The following is a 23,680-nucleotide window of genomic DNA, read 5'->3' on the forward strand; positions in this document are numbered from 1 at the left end:
GGCCCCTTTGTCAAGGATAAGATGGTTGTGATTGCATTGGTTTATTTCTGTCTCCTTGTCTATACTGTGGTCCATGCTCCTGTTTTGTGCTACTAACATACTGTTTTTGTTACTATGGCTTTATGGTAGACTTTGAAATTGGATATTATGATGTCTCCAGCTTTGCTTATTTTTCTTAAGATTGCCTTGGATATTTGTGTTTTCATATGATTTTAGGATTGTTTTTCTAGTTCTATGAAGAATGTCTTTCAAATTTAATGGGGACTTCCTGGCAAGCATGAGGTCCTGAGTTCAATTTCTGGTACCAAAAAGGAAAAAAAAAAATGATGGGGATTGCATTGAATCTGTAGATCTCCTTTGGTAATAAGACCATTCTAATAGTATCAATTCTGCCAAACCATGAACATGGGAAATTATACCTTTCTATATTTAGTAGTCTATAATTTTTATTGTGGAGTGCCTTCATCTTGTTAAGTTAGTTCCTAGGGTTTTTTTAAAAAAGCTATTGTGAATGGAATTGTTTTCCTGATTTCTTTCTCATCTAGTTCATCATTGTTTTACAGACAAAAGCAATGAATTTTTAATATAGATTTTGTAATCTGCAGTTTAATATCTTGACATTTGTCCATGTTGCCATATTTTAGTGAAAGTATTCTGAAAGACTCAATTTAAAGTAAAAAATGTTTCATCAAATAGATATTCTTTTATCTAATCAAAGCTCTATTTTAAACACTCAAGTTTCCATCTTTTCTTATGAAAATATATGCTTCAATAAACATCTTTGTACATTTCCATAACAGATATTACTTCCTTAAACTTTGTTTAAGTTTGTTTCAGATTTAATTAATTAATTAATCCCATAAAAACTAAATATCTACACAATGATGGATATAGTTAAGGGATTGAAGATACTATGATGTCCCTTAATTAAAAAACATGAATACAGTTATGGTGCTCAACACATATGATCATCTGCTTTACTTGAAAAGCTATCCTAATAATTCATCCTTCTTGCTGCTCAATCCTTTGCATCTTAACAAATCCTACAAGTATTAAAAATTATTGTTCTAGAGAACATGGCAGACAGATAGCAGCAGCTACGGAGGCTCTCTGAGAGACCCAGCTTAGAATCCAGGAATGGTGCGGAGTGAGGAATCCTAAGCAAGAGGAGATATACCCTGCTGACACAAGAATGAACTGGGCTGAGAGAAACCAACTGGGAATGCAATCCTGGTGCCATAACAGGAACACATAAAGCCTCAGCATGGAAGCTGGAGACTGAGCCATTGGAAGCTGCGATTTGGGTTTCCTGCCACTGCTGCTGCGTCTGAATTGGCTTGGCAGGGAGAGAGACGCGTGAAAGCTCTGAAAACGGGAATCAGTGACCGGAGTTGAGAGCAGGACGGGCAGGAAGCCGTGCATTGACCTTCAGTGAGTGAGGGAAACTGGGAATCTTCCATGGTCTAGGAGGCTCTAACAGAGGACATTCTGGGACTGGGCAGACTTGCTAGAACAGGGCTCTGTAGTGACTTCAGTCACATATCCCCCCCTCAAGTGGGATTGGTGAGCAGTGCCTAGCCTACGTGATGCTGCTGGTTGAGACCCAGCAGGCTAGCACAACCCAGGTCCCAGCGCCTTGGAGGTGTACCCTAGCGGTGAAACCTTTGGTAGGTTGACCTGGAGGGACGGACCTTGCATAGTCTGCCCGGTCCGTAACTCCCTGGTTCACTGCGGTGAGTGGGAACACCTAGCTGGCGCAATTCAAACAGACTGTGGCTGACAGGGAAGGAAGCTGGGCCTCCTACATACGCTTGTATATAAGGAACAAAGAATATGGGAAGAGGGAGCAACAAGAAAGGCTTCTCAGCCCACAATCCTGAGAAACAGGCAATAGCAGACATGGCACCAATAGATATAAAGTGCTATCTCCAGAGCCTCATAGACAAATTCAGGAATGAAGCTATTAATGACCTGAAGCAAGACATAAGCAGAATAGCTAGAGAAATGCTAAGCACCACCCAAGAAAAAACAGATGGTGGAATGGAAGAACAGAAAAAAAGGAGAGAATTCTTTGATGGAGAAAATAGAGAAAACATAGAATACGTAAAGCAGGTTCATAGAGATTACCAGGAAACTAAAAAGTCTATCGAAAACTGGCATAACAGCTTGAAAGAAACTAAGAATAGATTATCTGAACTGGAGGGCAGATTTGTAATACGGGAGCATAAAATGAAAAACTTCTTAAAAATAACAAAGAAACAAACAGCAATAATACAAAGACTAGAAGATGATAAGAGGATCTATAACTTAAGAATTAAGAACATAAAAGAAGAGATAGGGACACAAACAAATTGACTACAAAAGCCACTCGCAGAAATAATCCAGGAGAATTTTCCTAATTTAGCAAAAGGTAAAGATACTCAGATGTATGAAGCGTACAGGCCCCAGCCACATACAACCTAAACAGAGCTACACCCAGGCATATAATAATCAAAATACCAGAAATCAAATATAAGAACAGAATATTAAAAGCCGTCAGAGACAAGAAACAGATCACTTACAAGGGAACACCCATCAGAATTACAGCAGACTTCTCGGCACAAACCATCAAATCACGAAGAGCATGGGGGGAAATAATTCAAGCTTTGAAAGATAATAACCTCCATCCAAGATTGATATATCCTGCACAACTATCCCTGGAAATTGATGGAAACACAAGGTGCTACCAGGATAAAGAGGAACTAGGGGAATTTGCAACCACCAATTCAACTCTACAGAGAATACTGCAGGATATTCTAAAAAAGAAAAATATGAAGAATCCAAAAATAATGGCAGAGAGGCCACAATGAGTGGAGCAGAAAACAAAATGAAAAAGACAACTGACAACTAATGACAGGAAAAGAGCTCAACAGAAATGAGGCAGAGAAGATTGGATGATAGGAATAGCTATTTTAGAGAAAATGACATCATAATAGGTAATGCTGATTTAATATCATCTTGAAGTTCCATCAAGCTTTTGTTCTTCTGTCTCCATAGGTCTTAACATGTTGTATCTTATTAGATTTTATTATATGTGATAGTATAAACAAAAACTTTTATAGACAAAGAGATTATACAGAAACCATTGTTCATCTTCTGTTGGTTGATTCTAAATACCCTGTAATATTGTCATTCTGTTGAAGGGTTCTACATTGTTTTGATATATTTCATGCTACAGTATACGAAGTTATACTCAAAGATTTTAAGGAAAGAGACAATATGTAACTACTTTTATGTCGGGATTATCTTGTGGTGAAACACTATTTTACTTAAGTGGTTATGTTCTGATCTGCGCTGTTGTTATGCCCTCTTTTATCTCAATCTCCATTTTATTATTTACTTTTTTATTTTTATCCTTTTAATTAAGGGAAAAATAAATAAAAAAATAGCAGGATATATTATAGTAACCCTCTTTGATTTTCTATTAACTTGATTTGAAGCCCTGTATTGCTCTCACTATCTTGTTTTGACTGATGTCCCTCTATTCTGTTTTGCTTGATAGTACCAGGTTCAAAAGTTTAGGCAACAGCTGTGAAGATAGTGGGATTCATTATGACGCCCATTCTGGTTGACTATTATCTACTTTTGAAGACCTCTAATGTCTCCAATGTTTTGATTCTGTTGGATTCATTCTTTACTATTTTGTTCAATTTTATTATAACTGATGATATAGGCAATTCTATTTGAGATAGCGGGAGGCATTATGGTAACCATTGTTGATCACCTTGTATTATGTTTTTACATTATCTATTATGTGCACCCTTTTGATTTGACCGACTCTGTTCTTTTACTCTCTTCCAAAAAAGTAATAAGAACTGTGGGAGTAATAAAACCCAAAATGTGTAATAGTCATTGTACAAAAGAAAGGAAAAGAAAGTACTCTAAATGATATAACTGCATGTATATTTAAGTGCATAAGATAGACAATAATACTACTGAGTTTTGTTGGATCATTGAACAGAACTGTTTGCAGTCTCACTGTTTGAATGTCCACTTTATATGCTTTAATTTTGTAACTTGAACAAATATTTCTAAGATAACAATATGTAATCCATTAACTAGTGATTTCCACTGTTTATTTTTTTCAAATTCTGTATAACTTGTACCCTTTTTCTGCTTTTTTTTCTTTTTCTTCTTAAATAAAATTTAAAAAAAATTATTGTTCTCAATGTGAAAGGTAAAAGTCATATTTTATCCTGGCCTTTATAGTTCCTTAATTTCTAGTGAAATATCTCTTCCATGTTTTTATTATTCATAAATGTTTAATTTTTAAATTCTTTTTCTAGCCCTCATGTAATTGAAGAAATTTCTCATTTTATATTTCTTTATAGCTAAAGAAAATGAATATCAAAAGTATCCCCTGAAAGTCTTAATGCTTAGTGCCCATAAAAGTCAAGGTCAGATTTTCAATACTTCCAGCTCCCAGAAACTTCAGGAATTGAAGAAATCAAAGTGAACTTACTGTCTGCTTCGTGAGCTTGGAATGTCCTGGAAAGAAACATTAACAAAATTGAGTAGAAAGTTTCCAAATCAATTGGGCTCTTGGCTCAAGGAAATAATATACATATATCAACAGTTAGAGAAATCCTTTCTACAAAACCATTTAGAGCTCCAGGTTTGTCCCTAAAACAAATTGTTATGTGATATAACAATAGTAATATAATAATAGTAATGTTAGTTACACATTTCACAGTGCCTTATGGGGTCTCTTGGAAACAGCCGCCCTGCATGGTTGCCATATACTTCTCATTAGAGGTGAACTACTAGGTTCAGTTCACATTTGATCGCTCATAAAAGGGCATGAAAACCAGCTGACTTTGCTTTGTCAGAGGCTTCAAATCATATTCTCTGACTTTAATAATATCTTATTTTCTCCATAGATCCTCATGTACCTAAAATTATTTATGTTATCATTGTCTGTGCCTTTTCTCTGAAATGTAAAGTCCATGAGTACAGTGATTTTATCTGTCTTCTTTGTCATATTATCTACAGAATCTCAAGAGTATCTGGTAAATAGTAGGTACTGAGTAAATATTGTTTGCTTAGTTAATTAATTAACTGACTAGGATACAATAACCTAAGAGGCACTATGTTTAGTATTCAAAAACAAATTTGGTTGAATTGTACAGACTTAAATTTCTGTCTTTCCCACTTAATAGCTATAGGACCTTGGTCACATCACCTAACAGTTTTCATTTTTAATTGCCATAATGAAGAATTAAATACAATTTACTTAAATCAGAGAGAGAGAGAGAAACAGACAGAGAGAGACAGAGACACACACAGAGAAAGACTATCTTGGTTACATAGGTTGTGCCCAGTTCACAGTCATGTCATTACAAGCAATAGATGATTGTCTGCCCTGCGTGTAAGTCAAGGCCCAGCTGCTAATGCCCTGGGACCCCTTTACTACCAGTAAGGAGACATGCCTGGAGGGTAACGTGTGCATCACTTTTGGGACTCTTCACTTGTTCTCCATCCAATCCAGACCTTTTCAGTCAAAATGCGTCATGGAGAAGGAGAAAGGAACCCCTTTTGAGTGGTTCTGGCCACTGCCCTCAGGTTGAGCTGTTGACTAAGATGGCGCTGATCCTTCTGTTCCCCTTGAAACTGAAGGAGATGTTCTGCCCTGCAGAGTTTCCTAGTACCATGTGAGGTTCTGACTGATGCCAAATATGTGCAGGCAAGAACTCCATAGTAGACTGGCCTTCTAACAGACTTGATCAAGTGAACTGACTGGCAAATGCCATGAGGTGATGAAACAAGAAACATCGATCAAGTTAGTTAAACTTTTCTGCTAACTTCAGAAAAGATTTTTTCACACCGAACAAACTAAATATACACAGATACTTACAGTAATCATGTTTTATCTACTATTTATTTGTTCATCTCCTCCACAAGCATTCATACAGCATAGATGTTCCTAAGTTTATGATGGGGTTATTGCTAGTGTAAGTTTGACAGCATCCTGTGTTGGGAACGTATTCAATGAACTTACACACAAAGCATCATAGCTTGTGATCGCCTACTTCAAACATGCCTAGAACACTCAGGTGACCCCACAGTTGGGCAAGTCTTCTAATATGGTAACTATGTGATTGTGTAGCTGCCTGGGAGCTGTAGTCCACTGCCAATACTCAGCATCGCCAAGGAAAATTGTATGACATATTGTTAGACCAGGGAAACATCAAAATGCAAAGTTTTAAATTTGATTTCTTTACTTAAGATCAAATTGCTCTTGTAAAAAAAGAAGCGTATTGCTCTTGTGGAAAAAACTGTAAAGGTTGTGTCATTATAAGTCAAGGATCATCTATAAAGTGCCATGCATGGATTTGGGGCGATTCATAGGTAAAAGAACTGATATTTAAAAATTGTAAGTATGCAGTGAGAGCTGAAGGGAATGAATAATTCAGGTATTCATATGGAAGAAAAAACCTTTGAAATGGGTTTTAAAGAATAGCACTCTTTTCTCAATTCATAGTTCTAAAGAATAGCATTCAGTTGGATGACAGAGATGAAAAGCAGTGAATGAGCCACAGTCCCTCTTCTAAAACTGCTAGCTGTCTTGTGAGGAATTAAAGAGTTTGAAGGAAGTCTCTAAAGAGTTGTTGGGTAGAGGATGTTAGAAAAGGGAAGTTGATGGCTTGTTTGGGAGACACTATTTTAGTGTGCTTGAATATATGAATTATAAGGGCTAGAGGAACCAGTAGGGGGTTGGTAGGACACAAACCTGTAGGAAGATGCTTAGTCCAAATTTGAAGAGATTTGTTCCAAAATAGGAAGTTTCAACAGGAATCTACTCAGGCTAGACGAGTATGTGTACAGGAACACTATTACTGAATCTGTGATTAACAATACTCCTCAGGCCTTGTTACATTTAGGTTGGAAGGGAAAACAGTTTTGCAGTTTTCCAAGCAAGGAAAACCATGAGCCTTGAACTGAGACATGGACAAATAGAGAGATGGGGAAAGGTTCAATACCTAGATCAGAGGGAAAAACTGATACATTGGGAAGAAACTTCATGTTCCAAAAAGCTTTTAGAGTCCCTTTGAGTCAACTACTCTACCCATATTGCACAAGGAAGAATTCTGTCAGAGAAGTCAAGTAAGTTGCCTAAGCTTACACAGCTGAGAGTTTTACTTAGTCTGAGGTAGCAGGAGTAACTTTGGTACTGTCATATGTACTCGTTTGCTAAGGCTGCTACAATAAAGTATAGTAACATTAAAATCATACATTTATTGTCTCATAGTTTAAAAGAATAGTGTCCAAAATGAGGGTATCGGCATGGCCGAGTTCCTCCAAAGCCCCAATATTCTCTGAACCTTTCTGTGTCTCTCTCTACATTTCTGGTGGTTTGCCTGTAATCTCTGGAGTCCCTTGGCTTGTGTCCAATCTTTGGGGGCACTCGTAATTCTTCCTCTCTCTCCAGTCATTTTAGATAAGGAGACCACCCTGATCTACCTTCATTTTAACTAATTACATCTTCGGTGAACCAACTCCAAATAATGTGTCCCTTCCAAATATAAAATTTATTTAATCCATGTCACTTTCACCCATGATACCACATCTACTTGTCCTGACACAAAATGACACTCTTCATGGAATACATTGGCTGCCCATTGACTAAACAGAGATAAAGATCTTTTAGGGCCTGTGTATAATAGCCTGTTTACTCAAAATCTGGCTGGTCTTGACGCAAAATTAAAGCTGCAATTTCAGCTTATTCCCATTTCTAACTTGGAATGTTTGGAACAAGGAAGTGCTGTCAAGGGATTTCAACTTTCTGCTTATTACATATCTATTCAGCATGTCCCATCTTGTCATCCTAATGGCATCTTCCATAAATGCCCAAGCAAGCATCAGTTCACCTTTCTGTATAGTGGGAAGAAGGAGGCCTGAGTGAATGGCGAACCTATATCATCATATCTTAGTCAGCAATTACATCTTTTCAGGGGAAAGGTCCACTACAAATTACAGAATGTTGCCATTTCTGTAAACTTCTTGACTATTGACTAATGACTAATGAGGAACCTGAGTCCAAAATAGCTGATCTGGCCTCACCCAGGAAGTGCATCCCCCACCCGACTTCCTTCTGACATGTCTGTGGGCACCACAGCTGCTGTAACCTCTAACCTGCCCTTGAGCTTTCATATCCACACAGACTCCAGGGCCGCCCTGTACTGAAGTCAGCTGTTCTAAGCTCTCCTGGGTACCAGGAACATGTTCCCTGAAGGGATATTGAGATAAAGAAGGGGAACAGTGACAACAACACTGGGTTCACATGCGAGTACTTCAGGTTTTGTTTCCTGTAAAGATTGTCAGAATGTTACACAGTCATTAGAAGGCTCATTGCGTTTATTTCAAGGCTCCCAGAAAAGTGAAACTGAGACCACCCTAAAGTTACCTTCCTTTAGAATTTGGGGTCAATCAAACAGAATCTAAACTGAAATTTAATTTTGCCCTAGCAGTGAGGATTTGCTAAGCAAATTAATGCTGGAGTGTAAACAAGGTTTTCTGAGCTTGCTTAAGAGCCTTTAAAGGACAACATGCTTTCAGGGCTTGGAAGCAATGCTTTTACATGCTAATTACAAATCCCACAGTATTTGTGAAAGTGGGTCTCTCTGGGATTTCTATTTGCCAACAAGTTGTTTATTTCCAGTTTAAAGGAGGTGAGGGTGGGGTCTATGAATTATTAAGTAGCAGCTCTGTGTTCTGCCTGTGCTCTGTGAGAGAGTGTTTATCTTCACAATCATCCTTGGAACTAAGCTTGCCCTGGTTTGCACCTGTGGAATGGAGAGTTGGCCCAAGCTGCAGAGCAGGTAAACGATGGGAGCGCAGCTGCAAATCCTAACCAGCCCACCTGTGTGCTCTCCTCCAGCACAGTGTCGACCTTTGACCATATGAAATTTACTTTTTGTTTATCGTGTATTTCAAATTCAGTCTTCCTAATACATCAGGATGGCATGTCCCTAGTTAGCTCAAATTAGCTCATTTTTGTAAGTCCTGTTTTCATTGCACTAATAAGAAAAAAGGAGGCATTCAGCCAAGAAGCAAACTATTGAAAAAGAAAAGAGTTGGGGCAGGTCTGGGATATAAATTGTTGTCTGTGTCAACCCTTGAAACTGACCAAGGACTCTGAAAGAAGACAAGATGGAAAATTACTCCTTCTTTGTTATATATTTCTTTTCTTTGGAAAGTTGTATTTTTATCATTTAGCTGCAAGACTATCTTCCAGCCTTAGCTAGCATAGACAAGGTGTGTGCTTGGGAGGTATGATAAACCTTGATCCTGGGTAGGTAAGTTTAACCCTTGAATCACATTTTCTTCTAATAGTGCTATCACTGTCTGCCAAGATCAGAGAAGTGACAAAAGGTTTGCAGATAATTCATGTTTTCAGAAGCATGAATTAACATCCAATAATATAAATCTTCCCCTTACCTAAAAGAGAATGCTTATAAGTCACAATATAACCTTTCCATTTAAACTTATCTTTAAAGCACACATAAAATACATTTTTGTGGAATTAAAGTAGTTGGGCTTTGTATCCAGAAATGAAAACAAGCTGTTGATTTCCAGACTATCATTAGAGAGAAGACTTGAAACATCACAGACAAGTTCAAACTCTATAATGTTCATAGAATATATACTGAAATTTACATATGACTGACATAACATTAGCTCATCGGTTGCCCAGCACCACATAATGCATGAAACAAAACAAGTTTCAAACAATTAAAAGGCACAACATAAAAATCAAACCTCTAAAATGTTCATTAACGTTGACTTTTTACTGCAAAACTAAAAAAAAGCACTTGCAGAAATGTATCGGTATGCCTCTTATTAACCACAGGTCTGGCTGTTTGGATACAAATAATCTCAACTGTTTGTACACCCATTTGGTATCCTTTTAACTAAGGAGCCATTCAGTCTCAGCCTCAAGTGCAGAGGAAGTGCAAATAGCTCCTGTACTTCAGAGCTGAGCTTGCTTTGCTGGGAGACAGTTGAGCAAAATCCCAGCACATTCTGATTCATTCTGTGTACTGATTGGTTGTTCTCTCTGGTCGCTGACATCATCCTGTTGCTGGGTGGAAAACTTCTGCAGCACAGCCCTCATACTGACTTCAGATCCTTGTGAAAGGGACATTGTATTCAACAGTGAAATCAGATTATAGCTCAAATGGAATTAGAAAACCTCCTTTTTGTGTGATCACTTCAGTCATTTTATGGCTCTTAAAGTACAGCATCCTCCACACCGCCATCCCATAATCTAGCAAATGTTTTTGTGTTGCACTCTCTCCTCTGAGCTACCCAACCCCCAACACCTTCAAGAATACAAAAGAATAAGAAAAGAACCTTACAATTTTTCTTTAAGTGTGGATGGTAGATGTTTTATACAGCTCCAGGACTAGCTTTCTCATTAGCTTATGTCTGCCTTGAGCAGCAGCACTGAAGTATGCCATCACTTGACACAATGACTTGTAAAGCAGTTTCTGGGACTATCTGTAATAATGACTTTCCAGCTCTCATTTACCCTTCCAGATTCTGTGAGGGTAAACCAACTGGGGAAGTGGTGGCAAAAGCCAAATTATCTATTGTCCTTTAAAGTTTACAAAGTACTTCATATACATCCATGTACATTGTCTAATATGTTCTTCCCAAACCCCATGAATTAAGGAGATAACAGCAGCTGCATGTTATAGAGCCCTATAGGAGGCTCAGGAAGGACGATAGCAAGTTAGGGCTGAGCCTGGGCAAATTAGCAACTTGGTGTCTCAAAATAAGAAACAGAAAAGCTCAGTGTGCACGCCTTGGGCTCAATCCCTAGTACTGAAAATAAAGCCCCCAAATATTAAATTCTTTGTTAGCTACATAGCTCATAAATAACAAGGCAGTGACTCAAACCCAGGCTTTCTGACCCTAGTTTCTGAACTTTCTCCACTTGGACAGAGCATACTTCAGTTCTGGGGGCTGATTTGCAAGGCCTGGTCCAAAATAAGTAGCTAAAGCAGTGCTAGGACCAGCAATTCTTGTCCATATGGGCCTTTTCTTCTGAACCTCTTGGTAGCTCTCAAGGCAACTTCCATCTTCAGGGTTTTTACAGAGACGCTCTTAGATACACATTTTAAAAGACATATTTAGGCTTTCACAAGAGTTTACTTAAGTGGAACTTAAAGAAAAAGAAGCCTAATAATTCAAATGTACATTTGCACACTTACATAAGGCTGCTATAAGGATAAGTTTTCCAGTTGCAGGATTATTTTCAGTTTTAATGGGATGACTGTGGCAGAGCAGAAATAGCAGGTTTAGTAACCAGCTCCGAAACTTCCGTGTCAGAGACATTTCTGCAGTGAATAGCTGGGCTCCTCCTTGTCTCTGTGGAGACACTGGATTTCTCTTGTTTATCTCGGGCTGGAATGATTAACTGTTCTGTGGTTGGCTTTCATCTCGCCTGGCACAGCTTTCTCTTTCATCTCATTCATTGCTCCAAACTCTTCCTCAACCTTTAATACATATTAGAAATATATCAGCTTTTCTACAAAAACAGACCAAAACAATTCCCTCTAGGCAAAAAAAAAAAAAGAAAAAAAAATGTAGATTTACTCCGCAGAGGCTACTGTGTCTAGGAGTTGCTCAGGTAAAAGCAGTGCTCACTCATCCATCCTCACTTAAGTGACACTGAGACTTCAACCAAGCTCTATGAAACTAAACTGTTTGAGGAAGGGAAGGGGACAGTGAGAGGTATTCTCAGAATGAGAGGTTTTTATTTCCTATCTCAATCTTTGCAGCCACAGGTCCAAAGCACAGTACCCTGACATGATTCACAATGTACGTAGCTGATTTCATGTATTTTCATGCATGTTTCTCTCCTCTTCTCAAGAGCAGCTTCTTTTCCCTTTGAGGTCACTATGTGGTCATGCGTCCCCTGACCTTCGTCCTTCTGTTTCCTGGGTGTGATTGAGGTACATGCAGGTTGCTCTCAGTTTCAGCAAAATGAATTCACTAAAACTGGCTTCATGTCACGTGCTCAGATCTTCACAGCAGACGTTTTTGCTGTCTATAGAAACAGAAACTTATTTTATCTTTCTGTGTTAGTTTAGTTTATTTAAAATTTTTTATTGCTACATGTTTCTGGTACACAGTGAAAATTTTCATCTAAGAAATTAGCATGTATACAAATCTCACCTAATCTTTTTTCCTTCCCTTCTCTCCCTTCTCCCTTCATCCCTGGATGCCCTCATATCTTCAGATCTACCTCCTTGCTTCTTGTCACCTGTATTTTATCTTGCTCTTTAAATTGTTTACACTTTGAGGTTCTCTGTGCTTTTTTTTCTCTCTCTTTTTTTTTTTTTTTTTTTTTTTTTTGTCTTTTTTCCTTTTTATCGGTACCAGGGATCGAATTCACGACTGCCTGCTTGCAAGGCAGGCGCTTATGCTGCTGAGCTAAATCCCCAGCCCCGAGGTTCTCTGTGCTTTTTTATGTAACAAATTTTTATTTTAAAACAAAGAATCTTTGTCTTATAAACTCTCCAGAGTGAACCTGAGAAAACCCCACATCTCCTTGTCCTCTTGCTACTAAGTGGACACAGCGGATTTGTGCTCCCTGAAGCCCTTTTTGCCTGAAATGCATTTCTTTAACAATGGCATATGAGCTGGGCATGGTGGCACACAACTGTAATCCCAGCACTTGAGAGGATAAAGCAAGAAGATTGCTGTAAATTTGAGGCCAGTCCGGGCTACATATGAGTTCAAGACCAGCCTGAATTACATAGCAAAACCCTGTCTAACAAACAAAAGCAAAACAAAAAAAAAGCATAGTGTTCACACTCAATAAATATTCAAAATAAATTCCTATGTCACATAGCTAATTGGTGACAGTTAAAACTAAAACTAAATGCCAACCTCTTTTCATTATGAATTAAATATTTTATTGATGAGAAAACACATCAATGTGAGTTCAAAAGCTTGCATAATAGTTACCTAATTCTAAAGTTTCTGGAATGGGAGCCCTCTGGGCATCTGGCATTAGAGTTAACCCCTCCAGTTTTGATCCCTCTTCTACCACATTTCCTCACCTATCTTTTGCCCTTCTATAGGGGTTCATTTTGCTCCAAATATGGCAAAGTCAACCAAATCCACACATTATGCTTTATGCTAAATTAGCTCTAAGTATAGTCCTCATTGTCTTTGAGCATTGAGCAACACTTCATGTGCTGTGTTAAAAGTTCAAGTTGTAGAATAAGGTTTCATTCAGACCCCAGTCCTGCCAACATCAGCATACTGGGCAAGGGGTGGAAATCAGAATAAATGTGTTAATGATTTAACCTTTCTCATCCATTTCATTTTTTATAAATCAATAATATACTTGCCTCTCATTTGTGAGGGCTGAATAGGCTCATGCCTAAATGAAATCCATAACATAGAACTTGGAGGTGAGTTGTAGAAAAATTCCAATAGAAGTAACTAAGTATTTTTGTCATACTAAAACTCAGATATTAGTAAGAAAAAATCAAGGAAGTGAGGAGTTGATGAAAGTAAATTTTAAAAGTATCAGTGAAGGAAATTCCTCAATGTGGAGATTCCTCAAAAACAAAACAAAACAAAACAAAACTGGGAGTAGAGGTTCTGTTCATCCAGTTATTCCCTTTCTGGGTGTTTTCTTAGAATTGAAAACATCATGCCACAGTGGTATATGTGTATTGATGTTTATAGCTGCACAATTTGTAATAGCTTGATCTTGGAAACAACCCAAATGTCAATCAACTGGGAAATGGATAAAAAAGATGAGATATTTTTAAACAATGGAATACTATTCAGCTATAAAGGATAAACTAGAGGCTTTTTATAAGTAAATGAATACAACTAGAGACCATACTCATAACTGAAAGAAATCAGACTCACATGTATAAACACCATGTTGTCTCATTGGTATAAGAAACTGAAAGTAAATAAGATCCAAAAGTCACAATAGAATTAGTGAAAAGGAAAGAAACTGCTCAGGGAAAGGAAATCATCTTGTTTGATCAATTTTGCAGGCCTGTATCTGGTAACCTGAGCATCTGTTTTGAAGATAACAATATGCAATATCACCACCATTGTTAAATTCCTGTTGTCTTGAAATCCTGTATCATTGTGGGTTTTTTTTTTTGTTTGCTTGTTTTTGTCATTTGGCTTTTGTTGTTTGTTTGTTTGCTTTTTGATTTTTCTATGCTAATTCTCTTTAAAATAAAAAGAACAAAAAATAAAATTACCTATCAGTGATACCCATTTTAATCAAACAAAAAAAGTGAAACATGCTAACACAGAATGATAAACTACAAATATCTCACAATGACTAGCATCAAAATAGTATTTTAATTTCAGCAGCTGGTTTTCTGAATTACACTGCAAATTTAATGGTATTGTACATTAATCAGAATTCTACTGGCAAACTAGATTTTGATACACCGTCCATTAAATTGAGTACCAGTGATATATCTAAGGGGTTACATACTTCTTTCCTCTTGACTTCACTGTGTCACTTATATATTCTCTGAGATAAACCAAAGAGACTAAAAATTTCTTTAAAATATCAGGAAGTGCTCCAGGAAGCAAAGCATATGAGATGCTGGAGCCAACTCGGAGCACTGAATGTGAGCCTCAGTTTCTAGCCCACATAGTGCTAAACTGGCTGCAGATCTCCAGGAATACGTTTTATACTTGAACCATCAAAAGATTATGAAATACCTTGTCTTCCCTGCATACTTCTATAAGTCTATAAAAATATGTGGGTTAACTTACTGAACAAATATTGGTTGAATGTCTATCATTTGATGAATAGTAAAACACCAGCACTTTACTAATAAATCTATAAGAAAATTAAAACATAATGTCACAATTACTGTGGTGCAGGCATTCACAGGTGTTGTGAGTATACATAATTAGGCATTTATCTCTGTCTTCAAAATAGGAAGATGTATCTCAGGATGAAATGTCATATGGATTCTAGTGCACCTTGACTAATCAGTTCCTGGAAAGAGTTTCCTCTCACTGCCATGCTAAGGGCTAAAGGAACTCCTGAAAACTATCACCAGTTTTTTAAGTAGAGTTTTACACTAACAAGAAGGAGACATGCTCATCATATGTACATGCAGAATAAAGTTGGAAGAGAAAGCTAGTAAACTGATAACTAAAGCAAGATTCGGAAAGAAATACCAGGCTGGGAGGATGGCCTGAAACCAAGAAAAATTTTAAAAATCAAATACCGAATATAAGAACAGGAGGTAGGAAAGCTGGTCGAAGCAGCCCATGTGAGAGGATACAGCGAGTGATTAACTGGAAGTTCTTCCTGGTTTGACTACGCATAAACTTCTCTAATGCAGCAGAATGTTATCACTAACTAGAATATCCTAAAGGGCAGAGATCACATCTCACATATTTTAATATCTCTTCTTTATCTAGCATAAAGTCTAATGCAGAGAGACTGCTCAAAAAATCTTCCTTAAATGGAGTCAGTACTAAAAATGCTTAAAGCAATAGGCTCCACCAGTGAGGGGGCCACGGTCGTCTGCACCCTGAGAAAAGCCTGTGTCAGTTCCCCGCTTTGTATAGTTTTCTCTGGTACTGCCCTGGCTTTTCCCTCCCACTTTCTTCTGAAGATAAGAATCAAAATCCTTTGCATGATTAGACGTCTGGATCTGATCTCTTGAATGACCTCACCCCCCACTTGATGTCCTCTCCTCCTTGCTCACAAACTCCTGCAGCTTTCGCCATTGTTCCAAAGCCTTTGTGCCCTTTCCACTCTGAACAACTGCTGAGTTCTTGGAATCACACATACAGACAGACACACACACACATGTGCACACACACACACACACACACACACACTCTTTTTCTACTTATTTACCTGTTCCACTGCTTGTCTTTTTAACTTGTTCAGGGAAAATCTCTTGAACCTGCATTTCTGTTTTTCACCTTTTTAGCACTAAGCACAGCCATCATCCAATGTAGGCTGAGGAATTATTCTTGCAAACCCATCTCCCTGCTGGAGTATGATCTCTATGACTTGAACTGTGTTATGTCTTCACCACTGTATTCCAAGCAGCTAGGTCAGTGATCCTCCAGCTTTAATATGCCTGTTCAAGATATAGGAGATCTTTTTAACCTGCAGATTCTGGTTCATACAGGACTACCGATGCTGTTTGTTTTCTGACCTACCTTGAGTAGTAAAGGTCTGCAACATAGCCTACCTACATGTCCTCACTTCCACAGACTATGACTTTCTTAACTCACAGCCATTGCCTTAGAGAGATCCCTCTGCACTTCTCACTAAGACCAGTGAATCATCCAGCTTGTGTTTATTCCCTGGTTTCCTAGACGTCCAGTCCCTGGGCCACAGAACATCAAAATGTCTTTCTAAAATGTAGATCTAATCATATTATCTCCTTTCTTCCAACACTTTGGAGATCCATGTACTTCATTTGGAAAAAAAAAAAATCTGTCTCCCCAGTATTGTGTCCAATCCTCCACCAAGAGTTCTCTCTGATGAATTTTTCACCCTGTGTGTTTTGTTTCTCCTTCCCTAAAGCGGAAGCATCACACTGAGGCTTGCAGATAGCTGGAACTTACTAAATGTGTAACACAGATGAAGTAATGCTGACATGTATATTCCAGAGCAGTATTTTAAAGGGAATAATTTTACATAGTAGAGTTCTTATAAAAAAAAGAATATCAGCATTTTTTTGGTACTGGGTATCAAACTCATGATCACGCGCTTGCCAGGTAGGTGCTTCTGCCACTGAGCTAAATCCTGGGCCCAAGAATACTAGTTTTGGTCCATAATCTCTGTGATTAAACAGTTCAAAGAATAGCCTCAATATGTAACCTTGAACAAAGATGTCTCCATACAGAGAAAGTGTTTAATAAATATTTATTTAATGAAAGCCATAATCCTTCTCTCTATTCGAAGCTATCAGGCTGAAGAGAGATTACATGCATTTGAGTTATCTGTAGCTTCCTTCACAAGCTACAATATTATATGTAGGGTAGGTGACTTCAATCCAGGAAAATAATGAATTTCCTAGCAAGACCAACACTTATCATTGTCTCAGTACTAGTTAGTATTATTTTTGTAGCAAATGATATAAAAAAAATAAAGCTATAGGTGATTTATTGTTCTTATTAGTGTCAAAGGGACCTTTTCTTTTTTCTCTTTCTCTTTCCATCTCCAGCACCCATCTCCTTCTATGTGGCTTCTCTGTAGAGACCCTACAGGCCCAGCTCATTTTCTTCCAAAGGAAAAGCAACTCCCTTCCCAGAAATGCTCTGACAAGGCCAGCGGGGACTGTGGCCTGAGGAGACCTCACAGCCCTGGGAAAGGTGGTTCCCTGGAGGAACAGAGAAGCACATGCCAATGTCAGACCTACCGTACTTGTGGAAGGAGCCTCCTATTACAAGAGGACAATAACAGGGCTGAGAGTAAAGAAGCAAAAAATTGCTCAGACCCAAACAGCCAAGAGTTAGATACCTTAAGGAAGATTGAGAGCCAGAGGACAAAACAGCAGTTACACTGCAACCTGAATGCTTGCTCCTGTTCCAGAACACAACTGCACTCAGTACTGCATGTACACACCATGCAAACTTAGCTGACAATCACTAGTTCTAAAGATGCCCAAGTTCTATAATCCACATTTTATTAACCTAATGAGAATTCACTATTCCTATGGCATAGACTAGAAGACTTTTCTGTGCTGAGTTTTTTAAATTCACTTTTTCATCCCCAAAATTATTGTATTAAAGATAGAACAATGAAGAAAATTGTCATCCGGAAATCTATAATCTTGTGGAAAAGGAAGCCAAGTATAAACATAATCATAAGGCAGGTGATATGTACCCTAAAAAATAACCGATATCCATTTTGCTTTTTCAAGACTTTTTAAAAAGGTATAGTGAAACAGGTTAAGCTCCTCCATGATTAAATATCAGTTTTCTTGTTTAACTTGACCAAGTGCCTCTTAGAGTTATAATATGGATTGGCAGGAAGCTCACTTTTGCTGGAGTGATCTCTATTTTTCCGGTATACCAGAAGTATCTACTTGCTTGGAGTGCTCAGTTTTGAACCTAGAAAAGACTCACAAGTTTTTCATCACAGACATGGAAATTGGCACACTCAGAGACACAGAAAACTCAGGAGATTACTTCAGGCCAAGTGAGTGGCTTCCATCAGTCACGGAGGCAGTAAGGAATAAAAGAGAAAGTGGGGAGATTGGCAACACCTCCATTCCCACAGAATTTAATCCCCAACACCCATAACTTTGGTCTTCAGTGTTACTTCTTCTCAAGTTGATGTCTTTAAGTTTTACCACAGTGCCACGAAGCCATGACATCTCAGGTATCCCTTTTGCTGTGGGTATTCTCTTTCTCTCTAGTGACAGATTGAATACTACCCATTCTTCAGAATCTGAAGTAAATGAGGGCGTCTGGGTGATCTTTGATCTTTCTTTCCTCTAGCAGAATAGCAACACTTGTTCTTACTTGCTCTCCAGTCATGGTTATGTATTTTAAGTTCTTTAGTTCCTAAATAATAGCAGAGGTAGCTGACTGAAAAAACTCACCAGAATTTCTACCTATGCTTTCTAACTGATTTTGGAAAATGTTTTTTCCTGTTGCTTATTAAAATCTTGGTTGCTGTTGACAAGTAGCACATTATATTTACAGTGAGTTGAAAAAAGCTAGGAAACTGCACTGGATGACTTTGTTACTCTTTCTGCAGAAAGCACAGATGTGCTCCCCTCAAGTGACCTAAAAGGCAATGGGGTCCATTGTAATTGCTGGCCCACAGTGTGGGCCCAGCTGGACTGACATTTTAATTTCTGCCTCTTTTGTGGCTTTCATTATCCTGGGGGCCAAGGTATAAACGTGTCTGGAATCACAATTTGTGGAAGGTTAGTAAAATTTTGGAACAGGGCCAGGTCCATTCAGTGCTTGGGATGGATTTTTGGAGCCTCTCCAAATGTATGGGTTGCTCATTTGTGCCATGTGGCCAGACTTGAGTCTAGAATAGACAGTTAAGATAAAATTTTGCTTACTGTTGCCTAGCAGTATAATGGAAAAAAACTGAGTGAGCAGTCTGGAGAGGGCTGCTGCTTTGCTTAGAAGGCTGGTTCCACAGAGCAAGGCTGCTTCAGTGTGGGAAGGCTTTAGGATGCTTAGGAAGCAGTTACTATATAAAGAATAGCTTCAGGGGGAAATCACGGCTGAGACTGAAAGTACTCGGTTCTTGGCAAATGTTCTGTCTTCCCAAAAGGTCCTATAGAATAAATAAAAACAGGGTGCTTTGGTTCCACCCGGATTAATACTACCACTTACCAACTATGCGACTAAGACATTTAATTTACTCCTCAGAAAAACATTGACATTTTAAATTTAGCATTAAATGATCCAATGCCTATAAATGTTTAAAACACCTGATATACACAAAATGTTCTATTTTACAAAGAATATCTAAAAATTATCACAAAGAATATCTAAAAATCTAGTAGTTTATAAGGTTTTGGGAGTATCAAATTGCCTTGGAAATTTGAGGAACACGATGGATCCTTGTCCATCAAGGGAAAGAAAGTGCATATACAAAATGTCTGCACATGGTTTTAGGAAATTAAAAGTTACAAGGTGGTACAACCACAGACTTTAGACTAAGATCCTTTTGTCTAGGGCTAGTCTATTTTCAAAAAGAGAATAAAGTCTTCGGTTCAATTACGCTACATAATTTTAAATGTCATGATTTTAGAATTTGGAAAGGATCTTATCTAGCCTAAGCCATTCATTCATTCATTCATTTAAATCAGGAATAATAGTACTAAGGTCCTGAGAAAATACTTAGTGCTCAGTTAAACAGAGACTCTTCATCAATTTCATATTTTCATCTTAAAAATAAATTTTTATCTACTATCTTTCAAGTTTTATGATATTTCTAATGTGTTCCTAATCTTGTTCTCTAACATATGCTTAGAGTCCTCAGAAATGTGTATTGATGCAATATCATGTGATAGATACAAAGATCAGTTTTCCATGTGTATTTTAATTAGCACACTAACATCTATTCTGCTATGCCAATTTGGTATTATGCTATTTAATGGGGGGAAAAGCCTGTTACAATGCATTTCTAAACTACTTAACTTCATCAACTATGAATTCAAGTTATTAGAGACTTAATTGAACACTACAATAGGAGAGGCTCTATTCCATAACACCGATATACATGAATGAAATGTTACTCGATAGAAATGGGCACACCCATTGGGTTAACAATCTCACAATGAAAATAGTCTTGTTCTTTCTGAACTTCAGTTCAAGTTCTTTTTCAGATAGGCCCAGGGATAACCTACAGATATTCAACCAGGTGAATTCCACTAACCTTTCTATAACCACTCATGTATGCTTGCTGTAAAAACAAAAAACAAACAAACAAAAAAAACTAGCTGAATCAGTGTGGGCACTAGACACAGAGGACCAAACTGTGTCTAGACAAAATCTACTAATAACTTCCCCCACACAGAAGCATAAACTACAGGTAGCAAGCAGGCCAAATCCACAGAACTCATCTCTGGGCTTTTTGTTGCAAAAATACTTTTAAATTACTCTAATTTGCTACCAGGATGTAATTTGGAGGACTTTAAAAAAATTTTTTTTAACAATAAAACCAAGGCACTATGGCTTGGCTGCTTTATAGTTCAACGGTGACAGGAAGTAGGACAAATGATGTGGAAAGAAGCAGATTAATAAAAGGGATAAGAGAACATGAAAAACTGGAAGTAAATCAGGTGACAGGGTGAAAAGCAAAAGACATTTAAAAAGCCATGTAATCATGTAACATTGTCAAACTGTTTATGAAACTCCAGAAGCAGTGGTGACTTGGTCATAGCCCATGGTTTGGGGGATCCACAGGGTCTTAGGAATTCACCTCATCCCACCTTAGAATGGAAGTAAAATGATGTGATCAAAGCCCTGCAAGAGGATGGTAAGAAGCCACTGTGCGACACAGGCAGAGAACTGTAGATGAAAGGCAGAAAGGATGCTCCTAAATCTGAGGAAGGACAAATCAACCTACATTAGTGGCACCATTAGCTTAAGAGAGCAAAATTATTTAAAACCTGATGATACAATATTGTTCATGAACATGCATAGACAACAATATTTTTTTGACAACAATATTTTTTAACAGATAAATTGCTTGTCTTTTCTCCTGTAAATTCTCTGATAAACAATAGTATACATATTCTGTAATTAGGGTTCTTGGTTTTGTAAACAACCAAGAAACAAATAAGGCATTTGCCTGATAATAAATACAAGTTTACAAAGAGGCTTCTATAAACAGAAGTCAGTCACAAGGAGCAAAGATAAGAACCCGGCTTTGTGGTGTACACTTGTAATTCTACATGTTCTAGGGTGTAAGGCTGGATGGTTGCAAGTTCAAAATCAGCCTGGGCAACTTAGCAAGACCTTGTCTTAAAATAAAGACTCATGATGTAGTTCAGTGGTAAAGCACTTGCCTAGCAGGCAGGAAGCCCCAGATTCAACCCACAGTACTAAAAATAAAATAAAAAACCAAAACAAACAATCCCATCACCCCCACACTAAACACCCGAGACACTTGGCATTGGCTTTTCATCCTCTACACATTACAGGTCTTAGAGGACCCTGTCAACCCAGTCGTACAGTTAGAAGACAAACTATTGTATTTATAATGATTAGATTCTTTCTTTAGTCATAAGGAATATACTTGTGTTATGTGTTTGGCCTTCCCAAGCCTCATGCAGTCATGGAGGCAGCTGAAGGTAGCATTTGTGATTGATTAGTTGTCTAGCACTGGGATTGATGGTGTGAATGCTGCACCTCACTAGGGGCAGATAGCCAGCATAGAATATAAGGGAGGGAAGACAGCATGCTTTTCCCTTTTTCACCATTTGCTCTTGTTGCTTGCAGCTGTCGTTAATGGCTGCCCCTCAGCCACACCACCCTGCCTTGGAGTCAGTTGAGTATGGACGGAAACCTCCAGAAACTGTAAGCTAAATAAACCCATCCTTCTCTAATTTTGGGCATCAGGTATTTTGTCTCAACAACAAGAGAAAAGTAACCAAGACAATTGGGCATATTACCTTTTATGATTTTGGTCATATCACAAAAAGTAGTTGTTTGCTTCAGAGTAAAACTGGAATCATTTGCTATGATTGGTTCACACAGCTCTTGAATTACTCCAGAGTTCTCCTTCAGAGTTCAAGCCGTTAAATGGAAATATTTCCTCTTCATTGAATGATAAAACTGTAATTCTTTATTTGAAAGCTTGCAGAATGATTTCTACCTTTAGCTTAAAAAGAAAGAACTGAGAGCCTGGCACATAGAAGTATATATGCATGTGAGCATAATGCACTAACCTGAACACACATGCAAATCCAAATACTAGCCATCATCTTTCTTTATCTAGAGAGAGGTTGGAATGAGAGATGCAGTTTTGACATTTAGTTTCTGTCTGCCTCTTCTTCATTCTTCAACAGTACTCTGACACTGAATTCTCTATATTAGACTATGATGGGGTACATTAATAAGACAAAAATGTGCTTTGCAAACACAAGTGCAATAAAGGTGTTTAATGATAAACCCTGTGTATTAGCAAGCACTTGAGGGCCTTTTACGTTAAAATGAACTGTCTTGGCAAACACTATGAGGGAACCTACACATTACAATTCAAATTAATTTCAATTGTTATTGAAAATTGTATTGTTGTATGAAACATTAAAAAATAAAATAGCAAGCATTTATTGAGTGTTCATAATAGGAGGGACATTGTTAGTTTACACAGTATCATTTAATCTTCACAAAACCCTATAAAGGACTAAAAATGAAGCTTGAAAAGTACTTGAACAGTGGCTAGATTATGCACAATTGAAGTACAAAAAAATTCAAATTCTGTATAGGAATCCTTGGCAATCCATTGCTGATCATAGTTAAAGCTACACTCGTGTGAGAATCTTCCCAACTGGCTTTATTGCTAGGCTTTGTAGTTCCCCACAGACATATGACTCTCTAAATGTTTATGTCTTCACTGAGAAATAGAAAACGCAAAGTGACAGGCTCTGTATACAAGAAAAACACAGCACTATCTCATCAGTGCAAGAATGGCACAATCACAATCCTTCTATTGTTGCCCAGGGGACAATTTCCTTTCTTTACCATATCTGCAAAGATGAACCCCACTGGTCAAGTGAAGTGTCTCCTTTATTTTCTAAGGGCTTAACAAATCCTAAGAACGATTTCACTCAAGAGATAGAAACTAGGTTCAAGGGTTGATGAGCACAGTATAAATGAGACAAAGAGGGAGAGGGGGAGGAGGCACAGGGAGAGGACCAGAAAGGGGAAGTGGTAAAAGGAGAGGGGAGGAGAAGGAGAGAAAGAAGAAGAGAGAATAAAACAGTGGTTTCAGCAGAGATGAGATAGATGAGCTACAGGGATGGAAACCAAGACAATTCCAGATCTATTAAGATTACTGTCTCTAAAGTTAATGATTGTTTCTACAGAAACCAATCAGTTAGTTGTTCAGGCATATTTCACATCTGGAAAATTGGGTCAAGTGAAATCATTAATATACGTTTATATTATCAGAAAGGCA

At 37.9% G+C, this 23,680-nt stretch overlaps 1 long non-coding RNA gene across 1 annotated transcript in view; it reads right to left on the reverse strand.

Moving 5' to 3' along the window:
- Positions 1–11,794, reverse strand: part of LOC134477551 (uncharacterized) — a 38,788-nt gene extending 26,994 nt beyond the window's left edge. The window contains exon 1 of the long non-coding RNA XR_010049569.1: positions 11,256–11,794. This is a non-coding gene — a long non-coding RNA (uncharacterized LOC134477551). The remainder of the gene's footprint in view (positions 1–11,255) is intronic.
- Positions 11,795–23,680: the final 11,886 nt, after the last annotated feature.

This window comes from Cavia porcellus, unplaced genomic scaffold (genome assembly GCF_034190915.1).
Source record: "Cavia porcellus strain 051 isolate PalLab524CR breed Dunkin Hartley unplaced genomic scaffold, mCavPor4.1 scaffold_9, whole genome shotgun sequence".
Lineage (NCBI taxonomy): Eukaryota > Metazoa > Chordata > Mammalia > Rodentia > Caviidae > Cavia > Cavia porcellus.